The sequence below is a fragment of the Acomys minous genome (genome assembly GCF_964271855.1).
Source record: "Acomys minous genome assembly, chromosome: 19".
In the NCBI taxonomy this organism is placed as follows: Eukaryota; Metazoa; Chordata; class Mammalia; order Rodentia; family Muridae; genus Acomys; species Acomys minous.
In genome coordinates, this window is record NC_140499.1 from 49,559,289 (window position 1) to 49,566,497 (window position 7,209).

The window sequence follows — 7,209 nt, forward strand, 5'->3', positions numbered from 1 at the left end:
CTTAATAGTTTACCCAAATCGACAAGTCTTGGTGCCTTTCTTGGGTCTGTTACTAAATGGATACCTTTGCAATTGTCAACTTTTTGAGGAGTTAGAAAGAGGGCAAAGGTGTAAATGGGTAATCAGTTTGAAAAGTCAAATCCCTTTTAATAGCAAACTAGACCAGAAATATTGCTCAGTAGGTAAAGCACTTGTCATGTAGGCATTGGGTCCTGAGTTCTGATGTCTAAAACCTACATAAAGCGACTAGGTTTAGTAGCACACATCTATAATTTCTGCCCTCTCACAGTGAGTTGGAACCTAGAGAAGGGACATCGCCCAGAAGCACACAGGCTTAACTTGGCATAGGCAGGTACAAAATGAGACCCTGTTTGAACGATGATGAAAGAGGAGGACCGACACTTAAGGTTGTCCCCTGTCTCCTCATATATACAGTGGAACCTAAATTCATATACCTAATGTCTCTCTGCGGCACACAAAGAACATTGTGGAAAATGTGGCAAAAGGCTAAACTACACTTCTGTGACTATGAACAAGCGACAGACAAGCGATGATTTTGTAACATAGGGCTTGACTATTTCTACGGAGTCCCTGAAACTACTCCTTGCTATTTGTAAAGGTGCTTGAAAATTTTCAGAGGTGGCTTGCGATGCCTGGTGCCTGGCTCAAGCCCTATTTAATGACACATTATCTGCCACATCATGAGTAAGTCGGTAACTATTAAGATAATTAGTTCCAGAGTTTATAAAAATCAAAGAATATCCCTGTGTGCTCTGCATGGTTCACAGAAAACCCAGAGGGATCAAGACAGAAGCAGATCCTCAGACATTAGATTAAACTAAAAGCTATAGTGGCATCTTTCCATCCATATCTAGCTTGTCCTGGAAATCCGCATTTGATTTCTTTAAAATCAAGCTCCAGCTTGCCAATTAAAATGATAATGCTACTCCCCAGCTGAGCATCCTTCCTTCGCTGGTGAATCAGATGTCACACCACAGGGAATTACATGTGACTTGCGTTCATTAAAGCTGGACTTCTAGTTCTTAGGTTACAAGGCATGGACTGATATTTTTCAGTAGACGATACTTCTCCACTTTTTAAAAATAGCCACGGTGTTTAGCATGTGATAGAAGGACAGAAGGGAAATGGTGGATGTGGTGACAAAGTGAACGAAATGGGGCCCTTGCCGCGAGGAACTTGCAGGTGTGGGGTTTATGTCTTAACACTGTACTGAAGATCTTGATGTTTTCATTGTTAAAAGGAAAAAGAACAGGAACAGAAGTGGTCCTCCTGGTGCAGTCAGGACTCCTAAGGAAGGCAGCTTTGCAGGCATGACAATTAGCACAAGCAGTTGGTTAATTAGAGTCAGTGAAAGCCAAGGATAATTAAAGTGACACTCAGACACCTTAAAACATATATGTGTACTTTCATTAAGTTTTCCTTTAATGTGCGGCCAAGCCTTTGCCTGCAGGTCTGAATCCATCATTAGCTAAAACTCAAGCTTTGCCTTTTCAGCCATGGTGTGTCACTCACAAATTCTCCTTGTAGCTTCCTTGAGCAGTCCTTGGTAAGGGGATTTTAGTGTAAAATGAAGGCAGGTTTCAAGCATTATGTTTTTCATGCTCTTATTTTTCACCTACTTTGACTGTGATTTTTCTACAAGTTACCAGTTATGGTGGCAGTTTCCAAAGCATTCATAAGAATTTCTATAGAAACAACTCTTTCTTCACCCAATATTTTTTAGTTTACATAATATTATATTGTACCACCCAATTAAAATGCCAAGTGCAATTGTATAATCAGTTATCAGAGCATCACCAGTCGCCACCTAGCACGCTAGTTTAGTATAGGCCTAAAAGTTAATAGTTTATGTGCCAGGGGTCTTCTGGAGAGAATTTATATACCTATTCACCTAGTAGGGAAGAACCACCGTTAAACCAATAGTTGCTTTGTTGGAGTTATTTCCTGGTATTATTCATTTAGGTTATAAAATAAGGAGGCAGAGAGAGGAATCAGTTATGAAAACAAAAGAGAGAGATGGCTAACAGGATGGTGCTGAAAGAAAAGGCACTTTCTACCAAGTCTCATGACCTGAGTTTGGTCTCCAGGACTCACATGGTGAGAAGAGAGAACTGATTCCCAATACCCATTCTTTATAACCACATATGTACCATGGCACATGCACACAAACACACATAATATACAAAATGTAAAGAGAAAGAAAGAGGAGAAAGAAGTAACAATACAAAGGAACTAGGGGGAGAACTCTTCATGGGGAAGGGGGTGAAGGTGTTGCTGAGAAGAAAGAAAACTAAAGCCTTTTAAAACGAAATCGCAAAGCTAAGCCTATGAGTGGGACAGACAATTGAAATCGGTTGAGGAATAAAAGGGTAGGAGGTATGTAAAGTAGTAGGCAAGGCGTGGTGGGGAGAGACCCTACCTTTGAGGTCCTTGACTGAAAAGAGAGAAAGCTGGGTGTGGATTCAGGAAGAAACCAGCTTGAGACAAAGTTTGAGGTTTTCGTAACTTTTGCTTTTGGCTCATGGCTAGTACATGTCTGCTGATTTGAGCAAAAGGAGCCAGCTTAAAGTAGAGTTGGACAGGTTAATGATGTCAGGTGTTACAGAGATTTTTAAGGTACCCCTGTTCCTTTGTGTCAACCGCCTACACCTAGCAACACATCGTACTGCGATCCTCCTTGGTCCCTCTGGACCTAGACTTGGGTAGGCAATTTGCAAGCTCCTTCCTGTCATCCGTTGCAATCTCTCCAGTGTCCTCCCTAGCTCTGCAGCAGATTGCTTGCTTGCAGGGGCCACTTCTCTACCCTTCCTTCCACCCCCCAGTGACTCAACTAAACCTTATTATGGAGTCAGTTTTCCTCATCCCAGCGCATTCTCTTAGCCCCATCCCCACCTTTCCAGCCCATCCGCATTCCTTCCTCAGCCACCACCCCATACCTAGAAATGCTTTCTACCCAGGATGTCCAGTAGTCACACCTAACATAGACTCAGGTAGATGAATTACACTTTCCTTCCTGTCCTCCATTCACACCCTCAGCCCCAAAACAACCTTCTTCCAGGAGCCTCTCCTTCCACCTCAATGCCTTTCACTGGAGACTCCAACACTGGCTTTAGACCAAGGGTCCCCCTGGTCCTTTCATCCCTGTCTCTCCAGACAATTCTTTGCCTTACCATAACCTACATGGAGGAGCCCCTCTTTCCAACACTCCTCCAGATTCCGGGGGGCCCTGCCTCTAGGAGTGAACAGGATTCCCTTAGGTCTTTGCTAAAGCTGCTCTCAGCCTTTTCTCCTAGCCCACCTTTATTTCTCTCTGCTGCTCACGGACCTATAGAAATCCTCCATACCAGGCAACCCACAACCATTATACTTTCCTTAGAGAGAGAGCAATAGAAACAAAGGAACAAAATACCCACCCAACTAACATAAGACCAGATATCAACACTTAAAATTGCCATAATCATCCCAACACCAGAAAGCTTGCAAATTCATGAAAACTGAGCAACTCACTACTGCGTAAAAAATGATTCAAGACATAAATTAATCGATACATTAAAAACCTTCTAGAATTGAAGGAAAATAAAACACAATGTACCCAATTCTATGGGACACAAATAAGAAGTTTATAAGAGGCAAATTCAAAACACTGAGGGAAAACACAAAAAAAAAGTTGAAGAGATTTCATATTAAGAACTTAAGGACACATCTGAAGGCTTTGGAGAAAAAGAACCAACACTGTAAGTACACAGGAAGAAATGATCAAACCAGGAGATGACATCAATAAAACGGAGGCAAAAAAAAAAAATCAATGAAATGAAGAATTGGTTCTTTAAGAAAATCAATAACATAGACAAATCTTTAGCCTAATTAACTAAAACGTGTAGAGATAAGATCCAAATCAATAAAACTAGAAATGAAAGGAGAAACATAACAACAGACATCAAGGAAATCCAGAAAACATACTATTTAATAATCTGTACTCCACCAAATTGGAAAATCTAAAAGAAATCAATAAATTTCTTTTATTTCAAATTTCTTTTTTTAAACTAAATTTTTAAATGTATTTATTTATGTCATTTATGTACATGAGTACTCTGTCTTCATGAATATCAGAAGATCCTATTATAAATGGTTGTGAGCCATCATGTCGTTGCTGGGAATTGAACTCGAGACCTCTGTAAGAGCAGCTAGTGCTTTTAACCACTGAGCCATCTCTCCAGCCCTGAATAAATTTCTTGATATATATAAGCACCAAAGTCAAATCCAAATTGTATAAGCATTTTAATCCCTACTGAGATAGAGGCTGTAATTAAAAGTCCTTCAAGCAAAATAAGTCCAGGGCCAGACTGATTCAGTCCAGAGTTCTACCAGACCTTCAGAATACTCCTTAAATTATTCCACAAAATAGAAACAGAAGGAACTTACCCCATTTCTTTTATAAGGCACAATTAACCTTATTCCAAAACTAAAAGAGAGAGAGAGAGAGAGAGAGAGAGAGAGAGAGAGAGAGAGAGAGAGAGAAACAAGTACTGACCAAATTCAAATTCTGTAATAAATATAGATGCAAAAATTCTCAATAAAGCAAATTGAATCCAAGAACACATCAAAAGGAACATCCACCACGATGAAGTAGGCTTCATGCCAGAGATGCAGGGATAGGTAAATATATGTAAATTCATAAATGTAACCCACCACATAGGTACTGAAAGACAAATTACATAATCATTTCATTAGATGCAGAAAAGGCCTTAGAGCAAATCCAACAGTCCTCCATGATAAAAGTCTTAGAGAGACCAAGAATACAAGAAACATATATTTTCAGTGTCAATAAAGGCCATTTGTAACAAGCCCACAGCCAATATCAACCTAAATGGAAACACAAATCATTTTTACAAAAATCAGAAAGAAAACAAAATATCCACTTCTTTCTACACACACACTCACACACACACACACACACACACACACACACACACACACACACACATTCAATATAATACTTGAAGTCTTAACTCAAAAATCTACATACACATCATATGGTTTTATACATAAATAACTCTAAAAGTTCCACCAGGTAAAGCTTACAGCTGATAAACACATTCAGTAGAGGAGCAGTGGGCAAAATTTACTCACAAAAATCAGTAGCCTTCTTATATACAAATGTCAACTAAACTGAAAAAGAAGTCAGGGAAACCACACTTTTCACAATAACCTCACAAATATAAAATATTTTGGGATAACTCTAACCAAACAAATAAAAGTCTTGTATAATAAAAAATTTACGATATTGAAGAAAGAAATTGAAGGAGGCATCAGAAAATGGAAAGATCTCCCATGCTCATGGATTGGTAGGATTAGCAAATGGTTAGCCTATGAAAAGCAATCTACAGATTCAATGCAATCCTCATCAGAACTCCAATGCAATTCTTTAGAGATCTTGAAAGGACAATTATCAGCTTAATGAAACAAAACAAAACAAAACAAAACAAAACAACAAAACAACACACACACACACACACACACACACACACAGGATAACTAAAACAATCCTGAATAATCACAAAAAACATTTCTGGTGATATACCATTCCTAAACTGAAGTTGTACCACAGAGGTACTGTAATAGAAATACGATGCTATTGGCATAAAAGCAGCCATGTTGGTCAACAGAACTGAACTGAAGAGCCAATTATATCTACACATCAATGGACACCTGATATTTGAATAAAAGAACCCAAAAATGCACACTGGGAAAAAAAGATAGTATATTCAATAATTGGTGTTGGTCAAATTTGCAAGTAGAAGAAGGCAAATAGATCCATTTTATAACCTTGTAAAATATACAGCTCCAAGTTTATCAAAGACCTCAGCATAAGGCCAGATACCCTAAGTCTGATAGAGGAGAAAGTGGGAAATAATCTTGATCTCATTGGCTCAGAAAAAGACTTTTCAAACGTGGCACTGTTAACACAAGAACTAAGAAGAGCAACTAATAAATGGGGCCCCATAAAACTGAAAAGCTACTGTGTGAAAAAAAAGCACCCAGATAAAGTGACAGGTACAGAATGGGGGAAAATTTTACCAATTACACATCCAGAAGACGGTTAATATCTAAAGTATAAGAAGAACTAAAAAAAGGTAGACATCAAGAAAACACTTAAGCTAATTAAAAATGAGGTAACAGAAATAGAGTTCTAAAAAATAAAACACAGATGAGTGAGAAATACTTAAAGGAATGTTCAACATTCTTAGTCATTGGGGAAATGCAAATCAAACCTGCTCTGAGATTTCATCTTGTAACACACAGAATGTCCAAGATCAATAAACCAAAAACAGTGTGTGCTAGTGAGGAACACCCATCAGTGCAGTGTTTATTCAGGAAGCTGGAAATAAATGTACCTCATTGTTGAGCTATGTCACGTTTGTACATAAACTCAAAGGACTCTACATCTTACTACAGAGACACCTGCTTATCCATGTCCACTGCTACTTTATTCATAATAGCTAGAAGTTGGAAACAGCTTAAATATCTACCAATAGATTTATGAAAAATGAAAATGTGGTATGTTTACAGAAAGGAATAGTATTCAGCAGTTAAAACAAATGAAATCATAACATTTATAGATAAATGGATGGAGCTAGAAGAAAATCATCCCAAGTGAACCCAGACCACAAAAGAAAAATACTGTATGTCTTCCCCTCTATGTGGATGTCAGCTTTTAAGCCTGCTGCCGTGAGTGAAAACACAGAGGTTAGGATATAGAGCAAGGGATTCTGGGAGAAAGGACAATCTCCAAAGGTAGGGAAATGGAATAAACAGAGAGAGGCACCAGGAAACTGGTATGGGAGTATTAAGTGAAGAGGGAGGGGAGGAGGGAGGAAAGACAATCCGGGGAGGACCAGCTAACCTGCAGTGCCATGTGGAAACCTACTGCATGGATGCATCTCAAAATATATTCCCGTGTGCAATAAATCTAAATGATCTCATCTTCAAATAATAGAGGAGACAAATAGCCAACCAGACATCTCTATCTAATCAGGTTGTTGGCAAAAGGGGCCCTGTGAAAACTCCCAGACAAGCCATGCTAATCCCAAGACTATTGAACAGTCTCTACAAACGGATGGTAAGGCCCTATAGGTGCTGACAACACTGAACGTATCTCATTGAACATACAGACATCTATTTGATGGC